Genomic DNA, 24927 nt, shown 5'->3' with positions numbered 1-24927 from the left:
GACATATACTAGATACTTGCAAAACCACGGTCGGTCCTTTAATTTTAAGAAACTTTGTGCAATGCGAGGTGAGAATAATATCCCGAACTCTACGGCTCAGCTTCCTTGCTCGGTTGTTTTTGGTCTATTTTATAATCCAGCTTGAAAATCAAGTCTAACGCTTAGAAAAGTACCACTTCATTTAAGGGATTCAAACCAGCACAGTTTGGACAGTCACGCCAAGTTAATAACCCAGTGTTAGTGGTTTGTTCAGATCAGTGATCTTAATTATGAGCAATAGCAGTGTGCTGTGCGCAGTGTGTGTGTGTGTGTGTGTGTGTGTGTGTGTGTGTGTGTGTGTGTGTGCAAGCAGTGTCTTTCAAAATGAGAATTACCATCTCTCCTCGAATGCAGTTTGTTCCAAACACGAATTAAAGATTCAGGTGTTATTCTATACATATATATATATATATATATATATATATATATATATATATATAGCTTATATGTATCTATGATGTTACTGGGAGCAAAGGTCAAGGTCTGCTCAGCTTGTGTGCACAACTTTCTCTCTCTCACACACACACACACACACACACACACTAATTAAAGATGGACACAACTCGAACCGCATTGAAAGTCTGCTCACGTGAGGTCCTTCCGCCAGCAACCCCTGGCTGTTCGGGTGTGTGACACTGAATGTGTGTGTTTACTGCGTAATTTCTCAGCAGAGCCCGTAATTAAGACCTTAATGGCACCGAATGCATGTCTGCTTGAGAATCAAGGCCTGATGTGTGCGCGCGCACGCTGCTTATGCTACACCGAGACCTCTGGCGGAGCAGAGGTCGCGCATTCATTATCCGCCGCGGTCGTAATTTGTCTCGACTGCCTGCGCGATTAGAGCGGGTTCGCGCGCACGTGGGCGACTGCAAACAAGGGGAAGATGTCACGAAAACAGCGCCCGGCGATTCATCACGACGAATTCAAAGATGCGTGTTTTCGACACGGCGCTAATGATGCTCTCACAGGAGATTGATGGCGAGCGCCGCTCTCCGCGCTTGTGTCTGTGATGCGGAAGTGTGGACGCTCTCTCACTTTAAGACTGCTATGAAAGCTATTAGACAGTTTTCCAGCCCTGGGGAAACTCATTTAATCCTCTTCAGTTGTCTGTGGAGATGCCTGTGTGCTGCGCTGAGCTTAACGCGGTTTGTTTGTCTGAACGCACCGCCTTCGGCGCCAGAAGCCAGCTTGATTGTATCAAGTGCGCGAATCGCACAGCGGAAGCGCTTTAAGGCGCGTCGGTGCACTTACAACACAAAAAGGCTGTTCGGTAGGCAGGTGATCGCTCTGTCTCCTGAAACGCCTTCTGTAGATCGAATTTGTGGAAAACAATGCCTGATTGCATCGCGATACGCTTCAGTGGAAAAAGAGACAGAAACAGCGGACAGAACAAAAGAAATGTCGATTATACACCTCTATTCAGCACTGAAAGATATAGCTCATGCATTTTTATACATGTTAGAGTAGTTTATTTTTGGTTTGGGAGGATTTTAGCTATATTTAATTACAACTCCTATACGCCTGACACCCTAGTGTAATAATAATGTCTGGAACAAGTGCAAATGGCTTCATGTTTAATATGATGAAATATGAGGATTTTTTATATTTTAGTTACTATTTTTTTAATAGTTTAGTTTTTTTTTTCGATATGGGTTATTTATTATTATTCATATTATAAAATGTATTTTCTTTTATTTTGTCGACTGTACACATCACTCAGCACTAAAATGTACTATGTATATTATAGTATTCATATTTAATGTAGAGTTGTTTTTTTGTTTTAGTTTCTATTTTATTTTATGACTGGAAACCTTTACTATTTTAATTTAATTGCTATATATATTGCTAAATAACATTTATTATTTTAGATTATTTTCTTTTCATTATTTATTTATAATATATATTTTTATTTAAATTATTTATTTAAACTATAATATTATAAACAAAATTGTTTTGATTTATTTTTATAATTTTATATATATATATATATATATATATATATATATATATATATATATATATATATATATATATATATATATCACAGATACTGGTGATAGACTAAACTTAAGCAAGAATATTCTTTTTAATTAGAGGGTCAGACTCACCATCGTCCCACCCTGATTGGATCATTCCAATTTGTTCATAAGTGAAGGCAGTCATCTGTTGATGGAGCTGCTTTTGTGTGCATGTGTCATTTAGCTGGGTGTTGATGGGCGGTGAGTATTTTTGCTTGGCTGTGAATTAGGTGTTGATGTTTTTTGCTGAAGTGTATAAGAATTTGGGTTGCGTGAGTGTGTGTGTGTGTGAGAGAGTCTGTGCTTGTTAACGTCTTTCCTTTTTTTCTATCCTGTTTTTCCAAACACCTCATCTGTTCGCACTCTCTTTGGGAACTGAATGCATGTGATGAATTGTCAATGAATCATTTTTTTTTCGAAATGATTCTGATTCAGTTGAACTGATGACACTCGCTTTAATCCGAAAAGCTAACAACCAGCCAGTGAGTCAGATTCAAGCTCCTATTGCCTGCGTGAGCGGTGAGAAAACTGCTAGGCAATGGTTCAGGCTAAAACATGGATTTTCACCAGTTTGTAGTTTCTCTTTGTGTGTGTGTGTGTGTGTGTGTGATGGAAAGAGACACCCATCTGTTGGATTTGCCCCACTTCTGGCCGGGAAGCAGTTTCAATCTGTTGACCCCTGTTTGTTCTGAACCCTGCCCTGTCCTCATGCGTGTGTTTGGAGCCAGCTGGCCGTCAGCTCATCTGATGGCGTTTCTATTAACAGAGGTGTGCGATTGAAATAGATCGCCATTAATCTTATCAGCATGCAGCCAATAAATGGCGCGCGACGATTAGGCATCTGCAGACTGCTGTTTGTTATGAAATCTGTCTTCATTTTTGATTTTCATCAAGCTCAGGAAGCTCAAGCTCGATTAAGTGAATAGGGAGGATTTTGGTAAAAAAATAAATAAATATGGAGCTCATAATGAAATGGATTGCAGACTTTTGATATTTGACTAAACCTGAGCCTTTAGCCAGGTTTCATTCATTGGATTATAATTATTATGATATTATATTCAGTTCCTCCTTTATTTATTGGTTTTGCAGAAGAAAGTTTAACACATAATGTTGAACCATATTGCATACATTTTATGTCGATGTTCCGAACGTTGTAAAACGAGTTTTGATAAGAACTCAAATAATATTTGTGTCACAGATTTTCATAACGTTGCACTGTTTCTCTCATTTTTAAAGGAATGTTAGCAAAATATAATAAATACATTTTAAAGGAATGTTAAATTAATATTAATAAATTGTAGGATATTATGCAATTTCATTTATGGACCTATTAATTATATCATTATATATTTTTTATTATATATTATAATAATATTGCTTAATTTTAATGGACTCAAGCACAATGCAAAGAGCTACTGTGGTCATCTTCTGATATTTAGATTTAAATCATCTCATTATTTATTGCTATTATACAAAGATTTGAGATGCAAAATAATTTCTACAAAATTTCACAATGTTTCTGCACTTTCACTTCATGGAGACACACAAAAAGCGGTTGAAATGTTTGAAAGTATCTTTACGGGCAAATGTGAGAAGCAGAAGACCACGGAGAAGCATTTGAGATATTAAAGAGATCTGGTTTGTGATTTCTCTTTCCTCTGGGTCTCTTTCTCTGCGTCCCGCCTCCGTGCCAGACACATCTGTAAGCCTCCCTTGATTGCTAGACAGACTCAAGGTCCAGCCGCATTGTGACTGTAGTCATTTTAAAAATGAATAAATGAGCGTTGAGAGGATCTCATCCATTAGGAGGAGCAATTTGTCAACATGGCCCAGTCTCCCGGGACGCGTCGGAGGAAGACAATGTGGGAAAGGAGAGAGCTGGGCATCCCTGTTTGTGATTATCAGATGAGCTCTGAGTCCTGGAGCCTCTTCAGCCCAGTATCTGGGTCAGGCAGGAGAGAATGTCTGAGGGTGGAATGACATCTCTCTCTTTCCCTCTGTCCCTCTACGCCTTCTCCAATTTGAGCCATGAAATTCCCACAAAAAAATATATGATAAGTCGAGAATTGTCTCGCTTGCTCTCCCTCATTTGGCCTATTTTTCTCTCTCGGCTTTTCTCATATAGTTCTGCATTTATTGTTTCTCTCGTAATCTCTTTTTCTCTGTGTGCCTGCTGCTTGATCTCAGTCCTGCTGCAGAACTTGTGGTGTCCAGAAACTCTGAGAACTTCATGTATAATGTGTGAGACTGACTTTTCTGAAGGAAGAGGAAGACAAACCAGACAATGATTGATTGAGAGAGATATCTGGGGCTGGGAGAATTTCTACTGGTAGACTTGATAATACTCCCATCTATCTATCCATCTACCTATCTATCTATACCTCTGCATATCTATCTATCTATCTATCTATCTATCTATCTATCTATCTATCTATCTATCTATCTATCTATCTATCTATCTATCTATACCTCTGCATATCTATCTATCTATCTGTCTATCTATCTATCTGTCCATCCATCCATCCATCCATCCATCCATCCATCCATCCATCCATCTATCCTCTGCATATCTATCTATCTATCTATCTATCTATCCATCTATCCATCTATCCATCTATCCATCTATCCATCTATCCATCTATCTATCTATCCATCTATCCATCTATCCATCTATCCATCTATCCATCTATCCATCTATCTATCTATCTATCTATCTATCTATCTCTATCTATCTATATCCTCTGCATATCTATCTATCTATCTATCTATCTATCTATCTATCTATCTATCTATCTATCTATCTATCTATCTATCTATCTATCTATCTATCTATCTATCGTTCTACTATACCTGTTGCTCTATCATTCATTATATTGTTCTATCTATCTGTTACAATGATATTCTGCTTCAGACTATATAAATAGCACAATAAATAATAAAATATCATTCATGTGGAATGGAAGACATTATTAAGTAATGAATTAATATAAAAATGATATAAAGCATAGTTACATTCAAAATGTTGTGCTATACATTTATACACTGTATTTATGTTTTTGAATGTGCATGAGATGTTACATGGTTATTTTGTCATTAATTGTTGTAGTCCAAGAGCTCCTTCCCGTCCTTTGCATAATTAAAGCCGCAACAGTTCAGAGCAAGAAGTGTTAACGTCCAACATTTTTGTAATTAAGTGCATTATCCAGGTATTTAAATCGCATTTTCTGTGTAAACGCACTACTTGCACTATTTATATCACAAAAAAGCATTGAATAGTGCATTAATATGCAAATATGGATGCTTTATTATTAAAAAGATTGCATAGCTGAGGTGTGATGAAGTTGTGTGTGCGTGGTCCCAGGTAAACCAGCGTACCTTCACATCGGAGAGGAGATGGACGGCGCGTGGACATGCGGGCAGAGGTCGGACTGCTGACTGCGCAACATTTTGATCAGAGGCGAGATGGAGCCGACCTGTTACGGCAACGACGCCTGCAAGTTCTTTCTCCTTCGATACATTCGCGGCCATCTTAAGGTAACCCGACCCTCCTGCCATTTCTCTTTTAAATGCCGTCTAGCGTCGTCTTGTAATGCCTCCATCCGTCCACTGGCTCATCCGAGCATGGATGTCCACACCCTCAGAATGAGATATCACAGCGATGGCACCTCTAGCTAGACATTAACACTCTGTCAAACTAAGCAGAACGGACATTTTTTTGGCGCTATGGCTCCTTCAAGGGCCTGTCAGTGTGTGTGTGCGTGTACGTGATGGGGCGACTCAAGCGCCTGACCTCTCTAGTAATTGGCCCAGATCTGACTGTTCCTTTCCTCCTCACCACGCTGTCACGCAGAAGGTTGGCCCGTTTCTCCGCTCAAGAAGAAATCTCCATGTGCAACAACTAGGCCATCCTGTCTTTCAAGTTGTGAGGAAGCTGCTTTTGACAAAACCTGCCTCACAGTAATGGTTTTGCAAGTGATAAATATGTGAATTGTTGTAGTTCTTGCTAGTAAATAATAGTAGCCTTAAAGATCTTAAAGAAAAGATTGCTTAAGAAATAAGTATTCTTGTAAAGTTGAGCCACTGAGCCACATGGACTGATTTTACCAACATATTTACTACGTTTCTGGAGCTGGGAACATTTCAGTTGCGTTGCTGTCTATGCAGGGTCAGATAGCTCTCCGATATTAGTAAAAAATATCTTAATTTGTGACCGTAGATGAACGAAGGTCTTACAGGTTTGGAACAACATACGGATTTTCCTGTAAGACCTTCATTGCACTTTAATAGCACTTCTATATCAACTATTTTGTTTTATATTCCTCCGTTTTACCAAAAGATCCACAGTTTCTTTTCTTTCCGCCCCTACATGAAACCTTTCCGAAACTCTGCTGGTTAGCTTGGTCCCAGTCAAAAAATCCCAATCTTGCTCTACTGCGCCACGCTGGTCAAACCTCATTATTGCAGGCCCTTACATTAGGTCATATGAGATCAAACGACTTTGACAACAAAAATATTGGCGACGGGCTCATAAATGGTTTAATTATTTGGTTGGAATGAGTACAATTTTTTAATGAGAGCTGCATCCGCGTTTGGGTCACCATGTCAGTCAAAAATGCTCTTTACTCGCACGCCCATTTGAATAAACGCTCGGCCTGCTTGTTTAGAGCAATGAACCCAATGACACACTTAACACTCGACCCGACTTGTGTTTATGATTTTCGACCACAAGGGAGGTCAGAAAAACCTCCTCCTGAGGCCGTACTGTCACATTCTCATGATATTTGCCAGGCAGCTAATCTAATTTATGAAACATTAAGAGAAATGTCATGGCCGGGGTGAAACCGTACATTTGGCCGTCCAAAAAGATGAAAGACATTAATTGGAGCCAAAGTTTGCCACCTTCCCCTGGGAAACGTCAAATCATCTTACTTTCACTTTCGCATTCTACACGTCTATAGATATGACGTGCAACATATTTCTCTACGTCCTTGACTTGAAACAATCTGATGTAGGTCACAAAAAGGCAGCTTTGGAAATCTGAAAGCGAACATTCTGTCAAACATGCGAGAACGAGAGAGAGAGAAAATCAATCTTGCTGACACCTTTACTTCCCACCCTGCATATACTCACAGACTGGCGTGTTTCAAATCTCATTCAGAAAGGGCGATGATATTTACTTTCCTCACTTTTGATGTTCTTTCATCTAGATTCGCCAGGTTCAGATTTCTGATTTCCATAATACTACTTGCGTGAGACCCTGTGACCCCTTGTGATCGAATCAGTCAGCTATTAGTACAAAATTAATAGAATGGAACCATTTGTTCCTTTGCTTCAGGATTCCAAAACATTTTATTTTTATTTATTTGGAAAAAAAAAAAAATTTGAAAAAAATGGAAAAAAAGTTATTTGAAAAAAATAATTATTTATTAATTTATTTATTCCAAAACACATTTTTTTTTTTGAAAAAGTTGATGTAGAACCAGAAATAGAAATAGTTTTCTTTGTAAAACTTACTCCAGTGATTTTATTTAATTAATTAATAAATACTTTTTATGATTTTTAATGAATGTTTTAATACTGCAAAGTTTTTTCTGAGGTCAGATAATAGTCATATATATATATGAATGTTTTTGCCACAGAATAAAAAAAGGTAACTGCACTTTTTAAAATCAAAATTCTGATTTTTTTTCTGCAATTCTGCTTTGCTTCTCGCAAATTCTGATTTTACATTTTGCAATCCTACTATTTTTATTCCGAGGTGACTTTTTTCCTCAAAATCCTGAGTTTGTTTCTCGGTTCACCCTGCTTTTTCTTATTTTCTGCAACTGAATAAAAAAGGTTATTGCAACATTTTATCCCACGATTCTGACAGTTCTAAATGTGTGCAATTTTTGCAATTCTGACTCAGAAGAACTCAGAATTGCAATAAAGTCGTCCAAATTGTGTGAGAAAAGTGGTTATTATTACATGCGGTTAAACAAGTACATATTCATAAGCACCCAAGACAGATATGTATAGCATTAAATGCCAAAATATCACCATTAGAGTCAAAAATAGCACAAAAGAGGTATATTTCTCTTATGTTTTATTTTTTCAGGCAGAACGAGGTTTCCGCCGTGCATGTGGAAGGGGTGGAGTTTAAACACATGGGCCAGCAGTCTATGGGTCACTACCCGGTCCACTTCCATATGAACGGGACGTGGATGAGAAGGGGAGGCTATGACCCGCCAACTTATGTGAAGGACCTGTCCATTCATCAAACCTTTCTCCGATCGTCACTGTCCATGGCACCAACGGCCTGCTGGTGAGTTTCAGACACAGAGGACATCCATAACTAGTCTCTGCTGCAGCATTGATCTTCATTTTAGTAGAATGGAATCTTTATTTATTATTACCTCAGTTTTCACCCAGTGCTGCCATAGACGTACTTGGGCACAATATTTACTCAAAATTCACTGAAACAATAAAAATATCCATAAAACAACATGCAGTTATTGAGAAGCATAACATAAGATAATAAGACTTTTCAGACAATGAATCCTGAATGAGGTTTTTCGTAACTCAGTAACACATAGTTTTTCTAATCTAGTAACAGTTTGCAAATGGAGTATAACAATCTAATTGAAATCAAATTTAATTTAAAGCGGTGTTTGTGAGCTTTGACTGCTCCAAAAGTGCCACCTAGTGGTAAAGAATGAATTTACATTTTCATTAAGACCAAAAAGTTAGGTGGGCAATAACGCTGGCAGCATATTTCAAATATGAACGATTGGGACTAATTTCAATGATTTCAGATTCAGTCAACTCTTTTTTTTTTTTTTTGGAGAGACAATCATTTTATACTACACGTGCACTTTGAGATTTAAAACTTCGCAAGATGTCTTCATTTACTTAGAGCTGTGTTACACACTGCATTAAAGCTCATTTATTAAAAACAAAATCCATAATAGGGCACTTTAACAATATGGGTGTATGGATTCGTATACATATCTAAACCTACTTAAACGAGACAAATTTACATTAAAAAAGTAAAACGGAAATCCTTAAAACAAGTATACTTGAAAATTGTTTTATTTAATTATCTAAATTGTATCTAAAAAAATATTTGGATCAGTGTCTAAACGCCCTTTTGCTCCGGCAAGCATTCGGCATCTGTACACAAACGTAAAATACGTCCAAACACGACTTTAAATAGTTCGAATTAGGCTTTGTTGTAACCATTTTGATGTAACCAAGACGTATAGTTTAAGACAGGTTTAAAGCGCAAAGCCTGGAAAGGGTGAAGTGTGTCAAAAATCAATATGGCTGAATGCCTTCCTGGAGAGGCTTCTCCTCCGTTCTTTGGTGATCTCTAGCTGTCAATCATCTGTCTGATTTTGATTGACAGACCACACCCCTTCCTCTCTTCACAGACTTCAATTGAAGCTTTAGGGATTGAAAACTGCAAGTAAGGAAACTAAATCATCTAGTCCAAAACCTTTGCAATTGACAGACTAGGGCTTTTTCACACTTGCACGATATCCAGCTGTTTTGCAGACACTGATAACATCTAGTATTGTTTGCATCATAGCGGAGCTGAAAAGAGCACTTGGCTTCTTTTGACTCGATCTAGTTAAATGAAATATGGATTGTCAGAGCTCGACGGAACAGGAATGTGAATCTGCAGTTTACCGCGCCGCATCCGTCCCTGGTTTTTGTAAAGCGGAGCTGCCGCTCAAACCTTCTCTCAAAGACGCTGAGCGCCGCCGTAAGCCGCTTTATTTTCTTCTGAACAGAGACGCAGGTGAAAGGTTACGGTACGCCGGCCGCTGTTCGCTTCTGCGTGACGGGCGTTACTTGCTTTATTTCGAGCCAGCGGAGAGGGATGCACCGACCTCAGAGCTCTGACGCTGACCATGACTCTTTGGACGAGGGTTGGCTCTGTAATGCGTTTAACAAGGCTAAATGTTCTTCTGCCCAGCAGTAGTTGTATCACATACTGGGGTAGTTTACAATTCACCTATTTTTTTGAAGGGATTAATGGAATTGCTTTCATTCCCAAAAACGTGTTGTTTGTGCTAGCACTCACGGACAGAGTGATGTTTCACTGAAGGCCACGTGTCTGATGGCAAAAGGTACAGCGTTTCAGCTGAGGCTGAGGCTTTTAGAAATCTGTATGTGACAGCAGGTGTTCTTTTTATGGAAACACTTTGTACTGGCTTTTATGCCGGTTTATGTTGGTTGCTATCTGCGTTATTAATGAAAATTTTTGCATGGTTTACTCACCTTCATGCCTAAACAAACCTTATACAACATGCCACAGTTGGCTGATGGAAGGTGTGGGTAATATGTCGGAATTTTTTTATATTCAATTATATTATTGATCCCATTTATTGACTGTTAATTACTTTTAAGGATAACCTGAAACAAAAATTTCGCCTAAACTGTTGTGAATCTTGAATGCGTTTTTAAGTCATAGAAGCTCATTTTATTATCAAGGAATATATTTAAAACAAAAGATATAGAAATTTAGGAATGTAAAATGTAAAAGCATTAAAAATGTTTTTTATTATTATTTATTTAGTTTTAGTTTAAAACGGTGTGAAAATCTAACCCGTAAATATAAAGAAGCTGTGTTCCAAATTTAATCAAATAAATTTTTGTCCGTAGAGTAAATTTGGCTGAAATAACATTGTCGTTTCATTTATGTAAAACTTCAAACAACGTATTATTCTCACTTGTACCTATTAAAACATATAAAAGAAGAAGAAGATATTAAAAGTTATTGTGTTTAAATAGTGAAAAATCTTACTGACAGATGGGCAAAACCTGATAATTTTAAAATGTAAGCAGTATTTCAGGTGAAAGTACTAATCTTCAATATGTCAGAAATTGATTTTTGTTGTAAATATCCTGACAAGATTGTTTCAGTGAATAATAATTTAGTCAAAACATTTAGTAAACCAGGGATATTATTTGATATTTATTTTTGGCTCAGAAATAAAAAAATCACAAACAATTGTGCCAAATCACAAAAGCACCAGACGCAGCACTTATGAAGCTGTTTTCACTGAGAATATTCACCTTTGCTTACTTTTTTGATTCTGATTAATTTTTGAGTAATTTGGCATTCTTTCGTTAGATTTCACTATTCATGCAGTTGTTTTAATTTGTACTTCAGAATAGCAGTCACATTTAATATAAGCATTATATGACCGAATATAAAATATAAGAATTCTGTCGCTTTGTTCCTCACCTCCATGTCCTTTCTCACGATGTCCAAACTTATGATGGGGATTTAAACCATTGAGCTTGGAAAATACAGTCCAAAACTAGTCAATAATGCTCCATTTGTTCTATGCCATTTTTCATGAGAAATATTCACAGGCTAAACCCTCTGCTTCCATTTTTGATCCTGATTCATTTCTTCTGTGACATGCAAAAGAAGCTGATGGATATCAAAGTCTTGTGGACTTAAACTATCACATCAAAAGCAGCGTAAAATTATCAATAGGACTTGTCTATGTATTTTTAACCATTTTAACAGACGAACATTGTCTTACATTTTTGATTCTGATCGACGACAGTAAATGATGAGGACAGTTACAAAAACTCATCTTCTGTTTTCTATTTTCTCGCTAGGTGAAGGATGTTGTGGGCTATGATGCTTTAGGACACTGCTTCTTCACTGAGGACGAGGAGAGAAACAGGCCCGACCATTGTCTGGGTCTGCTGTGAAGTAGCACACTCTGCCATCCGACAGAGACAGGCAAGATGTGCCGTGATAACTAACGGAGCTTATCCTGGATACGTACAACCACGCCAGACTGCAGGCAACGCTCACTCAGTGGTGTGGATGATTTTACCGTAGAATATGTCGCCCAAAATTAAAAGAAAGAAGTAAGAAAGTCTACTTTGCCTTTTTTTGCCAGTTTTAAGATCAAACACACAAGACAAGAACAGATATTGTTTTGGGTTTAAGACAAATTTAATGAAATTTGATCTACTTTTTTATATATATATATATATATATATATATATATATATATATATATAATATGTATTTTATAGAATTGTCACTTAAAATTATTTTGTATTTTTTAAATAGTTTCAGAATTTTATGTTTACGATATATGTATCATAATTTGTATTTTAATGATAATAATAATTGTATTATTTATTTATTTAGTTTATTTTGGCTTTTTTTTGCCAGTTTTAAGATCAAAACACAAGACAAGCAACATATTGTTTTTGGGTTTAAGACAAATTTAATGAAATTTGATCTACTTATATATATATATATATATATATATAATATGTATTTCTATAGAATTGTCATTTTAAAAATTATTTTGTATTTTTTAAATGGTTTCAATTTTATGTTTACGTATATATGTATCATAATTTGTATTTTAATGATAATAATAATTGTATTATTTATTTATGTAGTTTATTATTTAGTATGATTTTCGTGATTCTTGTGCTTGAAACTACATTTTTAAATACATATTTTTATTCAATATTTATATTTTAGTTTATTTCAGTCATTTCAGTTAACAAATGTTTGATAATTTTTACGCTAATGACAGAACCCTTTATTGATTAATTTATGTATATGTTTGCATATGCTACATATACATAAATATATACTAATATATAAATGAACCACGGTTGACCTCATAGAACTAAACGACTGTACCAATTCAGAAAACCGACGTAAATCATAACCCTAGTTTGGTTTATTTTATTCTCTGTAGCTAAAAATTCCTGCTTTTTATGTCAGAAATGTTCAATTGTCACATTGCTGTCTCTAAAACATTTTCCAGTATTTGTCGTAAACCACTGCAATATGGCTGTCATGCTCTAATTTGTATCATTAAGAGACCACGCCATCTTCATTACATCTGAAGGCGCTCTGCTGACTCGCGCCCTGACAAACCCTTTTTAGTTGTTTTCACTCGCTGGTATTCTTTAATCAAGGCTTCCTTACAACAACACGCAGCGGTCGCGACTGATGATCAAGCTCTCTCGAGCTCATTATTGTGTAACTATTTTTATCCTGGTGATGCACCCGTGATTCTCAGAACTCGGATATCTTTATAATTGTCAACATCACCATTAAGAAGGTCTGCTAAACTCTGGCAGTGAAACCGCTCATGCTAAACAATGGTGTTGACAGTAAATATAAGTTTAATTTGTACCTAGGATTGCACGTGCGCTGTTAGATGAGGTGGAATGCTTATGAAAACGAATCCTTCATTTTTGACTACAGTTTAGTTACGCCTTAAGAATGGGACCGAGCGACGCAAACAGGTAAACGGCAACAGAGATGCCTTTTTTCCCCACGCTGATGTTTATCTTTCACACAAACACCCTTGCAGCAAGGACCGCCTGTAGCATGTGGAATGAACCGGCTTCCAAATCGTTAGGGCGCAATTGGGTATTAAATTACTAATTGCTCATATATATTAAATGAACGGCGACCTTTCAGATTGAAATGAGACGATAGTGAGGACCGCTTTCACAGCTTTTTGAAATGGTAGACGAAGACGCTGCCAGAGATACTGGAATATCACCACTTTGGTCCTTTTGTGATTAAGTCTTCCAGTTAAAATACTGCAGTGAGATTTTGCATACCATTTCATATCACATCATAGAGATAGAGGTTAGATAGATAGATAGATAGATAGATAGGTAGGTAGATATGCTGATAGATAGATAGATAGATAGATAGATAGATGATAGATAGATAGATAAGATAGATAGATAGGCAGAGGGATAGATAGGATAGATAGATAGATAGATAGATAGATAGATAGATAGATAGATAGGCAGAGGGATAGATAGATAGATAGATAGATAGATAGATAGATAGATAGATAGATAGATAGATGATAGATAGATAGATAGATAGGCAGAGGATAGATAGATAGGTTTAAGCTGATGTTTATTGGTCATGACCTCAAACCAGCTCATTACTAAGTAAGGACCACTTTAGACCAGCTGTCATGCTTCACGACCAATTTTGTTTTCCTGTCAATAATAAAATGGCTCAAGCTGAAAAGGACTCATCTCTCATGTGTTTTCTCCACACGTAAAGCAGAGCAAAGCCAGTAATAATCTGCTCGTGATGAGGTTAAGAATGGACATGTGCTAAATGTCAATGTGTTTGTTTGTGTTTACGCCAGAGGAGTTCAATCAGTCCTTCTCTTTCAGCGCCACCTCCACCTTCTGGATGGCTAACCCCAATAAATTCATCAACTGTGCCGCCGCCGATCCGGAGGTTAGTCTGCTACCACAGCGATGCCCTCAATGGTGCCACGCATTCGGTGGCTCCTTTCCACCTACCATGCTTATTTGCGATGGATCATAACAGCCGCGCGGTTGCTTAGCCCTCGATATACCGCTGTGAGCTCATTCTCAAATGCATTTTGTGTCATTAGGGACGCCCCATTAGCAATCGCCTCCGCGGCACATGTAATATCTGTGTGTGTGTGTGTGCGGTCTGCAGGAAACAGGATTCTGGTTCATTTTCCACCATCGTCCACTGGTCCACTAGAGGGCAAATTTTCTAAACCAACATACACCATGGGGCTGTTCATTAATAACAGAGCTCATTCCCACCAGGGTGAGTGTGAGTGTGTGTGTGTGTGTGTGTCGTGAATGAAAGTGGGCCATGGCAATCAAAGACACAGGCCGCTAGCGCCGCTCTTTGTACAGCATTAATGATGCTTGGAGATTGATGAGCTTGTTGTTCAAAAGAGGGTGCTGGCGAACTGCTTTCCTCGCCTCTCCCGGGCTGCAATCTATGAAGGCCATTCTCAGTACACCGAATTGAAATATAACTCATTTGGAGCTACTTAGCCCTTTAATAAAACGTGATTTAAGGCTGGGGGGATTAGGGTTGGTGTCTTTGCGCTGAAATACAGCAATCATTCGCACAGTGCAATCCTATCTTACGACACCAAGCTTTACAAACAGACACTAGGCTTTTTGAATATTTTTTTAAAGTTTTGTTTTCAGGGGAAAATAAAGATTGGTAATTTTTGTAACGGCTAAAAGTTCTCCTCCTCCGAGGCTGATCAAAACACAGTGTGCTCAGAGCTAGCAGTAAAAACTCTTTCTATTTGAATGCTAAAATGTATATTTCCTAGATGAAACGCTTGAATTATCTAAGAAGAAATCATTTTAATATGCTGATTGCTGCTCAAGAAATATTCATTCTCAATGTTAACAGCTAAATTGTGTTTTAATTTTTTTGTGGAAAACGTGATTTTTTTTCAGATTTTCTGATGAAATCTAGATATTCAAAAGAGTAGAATTAATTTTTAGTATGCTAATATTTTGCAGCGTTATAAATACTCGTAACTTTTGGTAAATGCAGCTAAATATTTTAAATAATAGCATACAATTTATTTTAAACCTCACTTGATCAATTTAAGGTTTCTTTGTGAATAAATGGAAAAAACAAATCAATTTTTTTAAGAATTTGCTTTCTAGTTAATTTTGAGTATTACACTTATTATCTTAATATATTCTCTTAATTAATATGAGCTTATGAAATCATGTAACGCTTATAATAGAAGAGCGAAGTAGAACGCTGTATGTCAAGTATTTTAGTAAGATGTTGCATGATAATTCGCTGTTATGTTAAAATAAAGCACTGATAATGAGGTCTAGTTTTTTCATATTTTGATGTTTATGTATTTTGGTAGGCGGATGATCCTCGATCACGAGTAAAGACTCCACCGAGGCTAATGCTAAGGACAAGAGACCTACCTCCCTCAGGAGCGAGGTTACATTTGTACTTCCTGTCCTGCTCCAAACGAAAGACAAAAACTTGCAAAATTTTGCAGAAGTAGTGCATATTGACTTCAACTTTTTCATTAAAAATGCCAAAACAATACCTGTCTTTGTCTTAGGACGCTTGATCCACTTCAAATGTTATTGCTGTATTTCAAGTCTTCTGAAGACATACACTGGCAAAATTACAAACATAAAGATCAGTAGGCCAGTTTAAATAATAGCATCGCTGTAATTTGAGTTCATCCTGAGCTTTCCTGTGCAGGTACAGTTCGCACCAGGACTCCAGACCCCTTCAAACCACGAAGTTCCTGCTCTAGTTCACCATTTTGTGGCCTACAAGAACTATGATCATGGTGCATGGCTGAGAGGGAGGAGACGCTGGCTGGACGATTGCCAGTGTTTTATTTATTTGACTGTATTTGAGTTCAATTTACTTATTCAATATGAAATTTCTACGATAATTATGAGATTCTGGACAATTTTTAAGGCCTGTTTTTTATTTGGTTTGCTTTGTCGATTGATGTACGATATATATATATATATATATATATATATATATATATATATGTATATACCTTATTTTAATTTTAATTCTTTTAATGATTCCCACTGGTGTAAATGTCGACATCTTTAAGCATATATATATATATATATATATATATATATATATATATATATATGTATGTGTGTGTAGTGTGTGCGTATATACATAATATAGTATATATATATATATATATATATATATATATATATATGTGTGTGTGTGTGTATATATATATATATATATATAATTATGTAAATGCTCACATCTTTAAGCATGCTTTGTTTTTGTTTTGTTCATTTAAATCCTAGACAGACTTATCTCCAATTTTTTCTGTGATATTTCACATGTGATTTTTCATGCTACATTCTTAAACATGTGCATTTCATGCTTATATGAGCTCAGTATGTCTGAAATAGCACTTACTAAATTCAATGTGCACCGAAGGGCTGGTTAAAAACGTATGATTTACCGCACTACATGCTTAAAATAAAAATGATATGCTCATGTGGGTTGCAGCAGAGCCGCGAAATAGTTGCAGTTGTTAAATAAACTTCATTCCGGGCTGGTGCGTCTCTGTCACCTATTTTTGACTTCAGTCATGCGTTTGAGTCCGGTGCTAAAGATGGGCACGCCGGGTCAGCATTGACGTGTTTCTTCATCTTAATTACGCAGGCCGCTGATAATGGAATCGGCCTGACTTCTCGCTAGTAAACCCCGCTAATCACCATTTTCCTTTTATTCTATTATTTTCGTACACATTTCAGCAGTCTAAAATGAATTGTGTTCATATTTGCTGAATTATTACGCGCAGGGCGAGTGCCCGTAATTGGAAAATGCCTTATATGGAGGCTTTACACGCAGTGAAGGAGTTTCAGCTTTTGGAATGAAAGTAATTTATTGGTGAGAACGCAGTAGAGACGTGGTGTATATTCTAAAGGTGGATTCGCGCCGCTTTTTTTTTTCTTCTCACTTTGTGCTTGTGTTCGGCAAGAAAGGAGAACCTTTCCCGATCGCATCGCCCGGGCCAGGAGGTGAAGAACTCTCTGTTTGTGGGAGAGCGGAACAGAGGATGCCCGACTCGAACGATCAATCCTGGGGCCCGGTACCCCCGATCATCTCGGCAGGTCTCTGCCTCGAGGAGTGTGAGTCATGAACGCCGGTTTGCCGCTTATCTTGTTTTGCACTTGAAAACACTATTGAAAGCGCTTGAGAATACGCGAAAAGCGCCAAGGTTTCCAGGGGAGACGTTTGTTCGATTCAATGGCCTTGCAAAGAGAAAATCACAATCGACCTTGGATTTTGACTTTGACCCATTAATGCCGCTTTTTCCCAGAAACGGGTCTTAACGGTGCTTTGCCATTTTTATCCACCTCTAGATTTTATCCATGAGGAATTGATTGCTCAGACATCGTGAACGCCAGTCAAAAAGGAATAAAGTGCTGTTTTTTCTTCGTAAATGAGACCATGAATTTGTATTTAAGAATAGTTCAACCAAAATGTCTGATGATTTTCACTGTCGGTCCATTCAAGGTGTAGTTTGTTCTTCATCTGAACAGATTTGCGAAATTTAGTATTATGTCGCTATCAGCAGTGAATGGGTGTCGCTTTGAAATAGCTGATGAAAACATCACACAATACACAAGTACAATGTTAACTGAAGGACCGTAGATTCTTCCGATATAATCATCCGCTGCAGTTTATCCATTGCAGTAATGCAAAAATTTCTCCAGATCCGATGGAAAAACAATAACCCCATCTACATTCTGCGGATGGCCTGAGGGTGACTAAATGTTCTTTTTCGTGAGAACTGTCTTGTTGAGAAAGTCAGCATCGGCTTCACGCCAATTGAAGGTGGAGTGCGCTTTCAGTTACACCTGCAGTAAACTAAATAGCTAAAATAAACATGCAAGCCACAATTAGTGGAATCCAGCCAGCGTGGAGGAAACTGCTGTAAAGACGAAATACTTTAGCGAAAGTTTTGTGTTTACAATTGGGAAGAAATCAATCCAAAGTTTCTGACGTCCCAGAGCAATTTATCTCTAGACTCCTTATACCTGACAGGGGCTTGAGGATTTCATGTGCTTGACTTTCATCTGTACATTGCAGCTCAGCACCTGTCACTTTATATATTCTCTGTTCAGCCCTATAGAAAATGCTGATTTTGCATGGATGTAAACAAAATTGAACGATAAAACACCTTTATCGCCATCTTTATTGCAGCACCCATGAGAGTCAAACTGGAAAAGCTCTTCTTTCTCTCTCTTAAAAGTGTCAGGTGCCTCTTTAGCTTCAAGCATTACTTTTTAGATTATGAAAGTAGTTTTAATTTGACAATTCAGCCATCAGTTGTCATTAGAATTGTTCTGTTAAAAGAACCGTTGTTTGTTAAAAGAGTTAGACACATTTTAAAGAGCCTGCGAAAACAATTGATTTCAAACAAAGTTGCAATTTTGTGGTTATTGCAATTTGTAAACAAGCAGTTGATGAATAGAAACAGGGATCACATCAACCCAGACGAACCGTATGGGTCTGGGAAATGCACGTATCGAGAAGAACCAGAAATTTTAAGCTCAGTTGGGCAGCGATGTTGAAATAGTGAAATGTAACTGCTAGCGTTAGCAACCATACATCCCATCTATCCCAAATGAAAGAAAATGTACTAACCCCAGACCTTCATGCAGGCTAAGTTTATAGTTTCTACTGGACGGAAAGTTATAGCTGTTCAAAATGAGGAGGAAAATAGTAAGAAGAGCATTACACTTCATTCCTTAGGACTGTTCTCCACGAGGTCGCAGTATTTTTAAAATAATAATAATAATAATAATAACACATAATAATAATAATAATAATAATAATAAAAGTTATCTTAATTATGTCAAGGCAAATTAATTAATAATGTAGAAATGTCATTATTTTATTAAATGTTTTGTTAATTGTAATAAATCTATAAATATTACAGGAAAATATTTCATAAAAATTAATAAAGCGGAATCACTAAAATTATTAACTGGAAGTAAGTGTACTAATGCGACAAATAACTAAAATGCAAATAATCTGAACCTAAAAGTCACGGTAAAAATTAAAAATAAAAGTTAAAGTTAAAAATTATAAATGCAAAAATAATATTTTATAAATTATCAATATTTTTGTTATTCAATTCACTGTTATTATGTTTTTATTAATGCTGAAAATCAAATCAAAATGCAAATATTATATATTTAGATTGATCAATGTCTAGTAATAAAAACAGACTACTAATTTAACTAATACAAAACTGGAATAAAATAAAATAATTTTGTTAAAAATAAATAACTTCTAAAATTATAAGAAAAATTCATTACAGGCTAATTCAAAACATTTGCATTAATAAACTCTAGCATATGAATATTAATAAAATGACCTTTTAATGTAGTGCATCTAGTTTTCTGTAGATTTTTGTCATTTTTTGTTCATATTTAAACTCCCCGCTGCTCATTGGCGTTATCATTATACATAAAAGCAGCTCACAGATGTCCTCGCCGCTTGCCCTGCAGGGACTTCCCCCATTCGTGAATGCAAATCACACGGACCCATCAACGCCCAGAACTGCACTTTCTCGTGAAATTCATCGCCTGGACGGCCGCACACCAGCGCTAAGCCCGCCTGAACAACTGTGGCAGAGCTGCTCAACAACGCCACCGACATCACCTCGACGACGTGTCGGTAAGCGAAGCGGGCGCCTCGCACGTCCGCCCCGCTGCAGCGTTTCTCGCACTCGCGGACAAAATGCGTGTCGGCGCTTCTTCGCGCCGCCATAACGACACGGTGGACGTGGTCACTGTCTCCGAGCTATTCGGGAACTTCTGATTGATTTTTTGGCGCGATGTCAAAGAGGATTATAACATTTTAGAGCCGCTCTTCTCGCTGACAGAGGTTGTTCTTCCTCTGGTTATAATCATCTCTCTCCACCTCCTGTCACTTCCAATAGTCGTGGTACGAGGCTTCATTGGCTGCAAAGTTCAGAGCAGGAATCTGATTAGATTGTATGGCAGTATACGCGCGACAGTAGAGATATCGGAGCATCGCTTTATGAAGTATAACCGCACAAGTAAAGTAGACGCATTGCTTTTTGATAAGGTGTGCGTAGAAACAAGGAGCCGTGAATACATGCATCCCAAACAAGTCGTTTATAAAAGAAATTTTTTGGTTTATGGTTGAGCAACACTGCATCTTGCCACGGAATATAGGGTGTATATAATATAGTGTGAGAGTTTTAAACACTGGCTTATCAGGACTTAATAAATATTAACAGTTAATATTATTCTAATAATTGTGTGTGTGTGTGTGTGTGTTCATAAACAGAATTTCCAAAAGGCAAATTTAATATACGCCTCCTGTTAAAAATTGCTGTCAAGTTGTATTTTATAGAAATGAATCTTTCAAACTGGCGCTTATGTTTTAAAAAGATTACGCAATACATAGTGAAAATGTTTTGGTTCATCGAATAATTCTGACAAAATGCTTTATTTTATTTTTATTTATTTATTGATTGAAAAACCCTCGCTATTCAAAAATGTTTCTTTGATCGCGTAATCGCGAAATTAACGTTTTCAATTGCATTACACTAAGCTTAGACTTTTTACATCTTGGATGTTTTTTACTGTATTTAGAAGTCTGGTGAGCATAAAATGCCATTTATATGAAAATAAATATTATAAAACTCAAATTTAAGTGGTACGGCAGACAGCAAATACATTTATAGATTCGCGTAAAATATTCCCGGTTAAGATGATGTAGAAGCAGTTTTGTTGGTCCAAATCAGAATAAAACTGTTACCGCCATTGGTTTTAAAACATTATTTCCATGTTTGCCGTCCCCGCCTGTAATCCTTTCATCACTGTTCTTTCGGGGAACCGGCCCCTGGTTCAGCAGGATGGAGATGGACGGCATACAAAGATCGCACCATTTCCACGACATCGCACGGCTCTGTGAGCTAATACCCGTATGCTTTCCTAGTCAAAGAGGACAACTGGTTTCTGAGACCAAATCGCATTGACATCCCTGACTGGAGCGCCATCTGTGCATGCCACGCTCAGGTGAGTCCAACCGAGGCTCGTGTCACCGGCCTCCGCTCACGGTCGTTACGCGAAAGTCAGCCCCGTCCACAACAAGAACAATACCTATAAAGATACGGTATGGCATGTTTATTCTCAGCGCATGCTGGTCTGTCACTTTAAATTCTTAGCAAGACGGATTCTGATTATGTGGTCGGCCGTTTTTGTATTCATCAGCCAGAAAATCCAATGTTTCCACGCCGCCTTTGGTCGTTATAGCTGTACCCTTTATGGGTAATGAAAGTTATTCATATTTCGTTTCGTATCCCAGCAACAAGTTGGCATGCACAAGCTCACCATTGTCTTGTTATATGCATTACTTATTTTACGCGCCCCAAAGCATCCACTAGCGATTCATTTTTTGTGATTTGTCACATCTCGCTTTTGCCTGTAACGCCACTGCCGGGCATGAAAGAAAAGTCGCTTGCTAACGCTCCTTTACCAGGGCAACCACTACTTTCATAGTTGTTCTGTTCAAAGACCAACAAGAGGGCGGAACATGCTGACGATTTGTGCTTCGGGATTCGCTTTAAAAACGACTCTTTTCAGTATTCAACTCTTTCTTTCGAGAGACAATAACTTTGTGCACGCACTTTTTTAGATTAAAAACTTGCAGGATGTTTTCTTCGCTCGGAGATGTCACGACCGTACGGAAGTCGCTTTAAAAATCCATAAATGAGGCACTTTAATATTGGAACAGCTTGGGAGCGTGTCTTTACGTTATCTTTTACAGTTATCGCCCGGTTGCTTAACGGGCCTTTTTAATCTTTTTGAAATTAGCTGGAGAGAAAAAGCAATCAATCAGTCAAACAAGGGTTTTTTTTTTTTTCCAGATTTATATCCAGACCGAAACCCAGCTAACCTGAAATACGAAAAGACGAGTATCCAGACAAAGCCTCTGGAGATGGTCGGCGCCTGGGGAAAGAGGAACCACTACTGGCAGTTCCAGCCTGTGGTCATGCTGGGTAAAGATGACCATGACTGGACCCGCAGGCTCCCGCCGAGGTCACTCATCTGGCTCATCAACTTCAACAGGTCAGCAGAAGAGCGTTCTGAGAACTGGTTTTTAGGCTGTCCAGAGTTCACGCCCTCACCCAAACCCAACAGGAATTTTGTCATTGGCTTTTTGATTACTTCTAAAAATATGCTCATAACCGACAAAAGTTTGGCTTTTTACAGGTTCAAGCTTGCTTGATAGTCTTCAATGCCACTGAAGCGTAAATACAATTATCAGAAGTAACTTCACTAGCTCCAGTACTAAGTTTCTTGACAATCATTCAATTTTAATTAATATATTATAATATTATAATATTTCAATATACACACATATATATATATATATGTGTGTGTGTATTAATTTATTATAATATTATAATAATATATAATAATATATAATATATAATAAATAATAATAAAAAATATATATGTATGTATGTATATATAGGTATATATATATAAAAAAAAATATATATATATATATATATATATATATATATATATATATATATATATATACTTTTATAGTAGTCAATAGTTTTTCCATTAGAGCTATTATCAATACGATTGCTACTTATTAATAATACCAATTATTAAGTAATTTGCTTTTATTTTTTAGTACTGTTGCTAGTTTGTATTTCTTGATAATAAAATAAAATAAATAAAATAAAATAAAATAAATTAAAAATAAAATAAAACAAATTATTTGGAGTGATAGTAATTATTATTATTATTATTATTATTATTTATTTTCATAATACTATTTTTATAGTGTTCTATTTAGTAATATATTTATTGTTTTGTTTTCAAACTGTATAACGAAATAATAAAATAAAAATATTATTTTTCATAATATTTATCAGTAGTAGCAGAGTATTGTACAGTCATACCACACGTAAAATTTGTCCTCTTTTTCGTCCTTAGTTTATCTCACGTCCAGTTCTTATATAAAAGCTCCTGGATGAATAGACAGCTATATGAATTTATGGGCATTCTGCTCAATCCAACCAATGGCGGATTAGATGAGCGCTAGAAACACAGCCACAATATTTTTAATGTCTGAATATGTATACGAGGCCGTGCGTAAATGCAGCCTAATAGACCTGTCGCTATGCCATTAATTATAATCAAACCACAATATTAACAGCAAATCATGGAAATACTCAACGCCTTCGGCTGGATAACCTGTTAGCCGCACGAGCTCACAAGGATCAAATGTAACACGACTAGTAAAAATAAAATAAAAAATCTGTACAGCCGGTTAATTAAAATGTTTATCGGTAAACCCAACATAATCACTATTAATGTATCACATCACGGCAGTACTATCGTGTATAATTTAAATGAATAGTTTAGTTTCTGAACGCTCACGTCGTATTCACCACTATTTCTCGACTGTTTCCGCCGCGCTGTTAAATCGCCGATTGCCTGGCTTGTTTGTCTCGAACGAGCGTATTTTTACAATCAAGGAACAGTTTGCTTCTAACATCCGTCGTTTAAAAAAACAAAGCGACGCTGTATGTGATAGAGTGCACAGCATCTTGCCTCAGTGTCAGGACTGTTGCGCCCTCAGCGATCGATGCCGATACCCGTGCTCTCCTTTTCCGCACACGACCGATGAACGTGGGTATCTGCTACGGTGGCGTTAATGGAGTTCACCATCATCTCCACGTTCACGACCGCCCACCAAAGAGAACGAGGAAGACCGTGCTCGGTGGAGGACCGCTCAGAGGGAAAGATGGGCCACACCACAGATGAGAGAGGATATTACTACGGAGGAGACACCGTGCAGAGAGCAGATGGGTTCCTGCGTGATGATCAGCTGGCTTCATATAGTCCCCGCGCGACGCCAGCCTGGCTTAACGGGCCGAATAGAAACGGCCCGTTTTATGGATACAGATAGTCGAGGAGACAGGAACACGATGCAAAAATTTCAACACTACAGCAGTGCACCAATATTTAAATCAGGATACAAAACAGATTTTACTAGCACGCGAGTATCAATTTTTAATACCTACTGTTGTTTTAGTACTAAAGCACCAACAGTACACTTTCTGGCCAAAGCTACATTTTGTTAAATGCATACAAACGGTCTATTTCTGAACGCCGCCAAAACGCCGCAAACCCGTTCGAATTTAGTCGCCGCCTAAAACGGCGTTTAGCTTTCCGTCGAAATAAAACAAACGGTCGAGTATTACACAGGACGACTTCGAACTGGTCGATGGCTTTACAAAAAAACGTGATTGCTTGTCATGTTTCTCGTTTTATTGCATACAACAGGCGTATAAAAACGTCTTTTTTAGCTTCAAACATTTAGCCTTCAGTTTACTTCCCATTGAAAACCGTTTTAGTGTGTTGAATGCAGATTAGTGTCTAAAACTGAACGAAGTCGCTAGCTTTGTAGGATGTACTAATAGAAAAACTGGGTCGTCTGAGAGAAAATTCATTTCAA

At 37.2% G+C, this 24927-nt stretch overlaps 1 pseudogene; it reads left to right on the top strand.

The window, feature by feature from the left end:
- Nucleotides 1–22674, top strand: part of LOC122347887 — a 58378-nt pseudogene extending 35704 nt beyond the window's left edge.
- The last annotated feature ends 2253 nt before the right edge of the window (nucleotides 22675–24927 follow it).

The sequence above is a fragment of the Puntigrus tetrazona genome, chromosome 7 (assembly GCF_018831695.1).
Source record: "Puntigrus tetrazona isolate hp1 chromosome 7, ASM1883169v1, whole genome shotgun sequence".
NCBI lineage: Eukaryota > Metazoa > Chordata > Actinopteri > Cypriniformes > Cyprinidae > Puntigrus > Puntigrus tetrazona.
The sequence above is the reverse complement of the archived record's forward strand: the minus strand, read 5'-3'. Positions and strand labels throughout refer to the sequence as shown.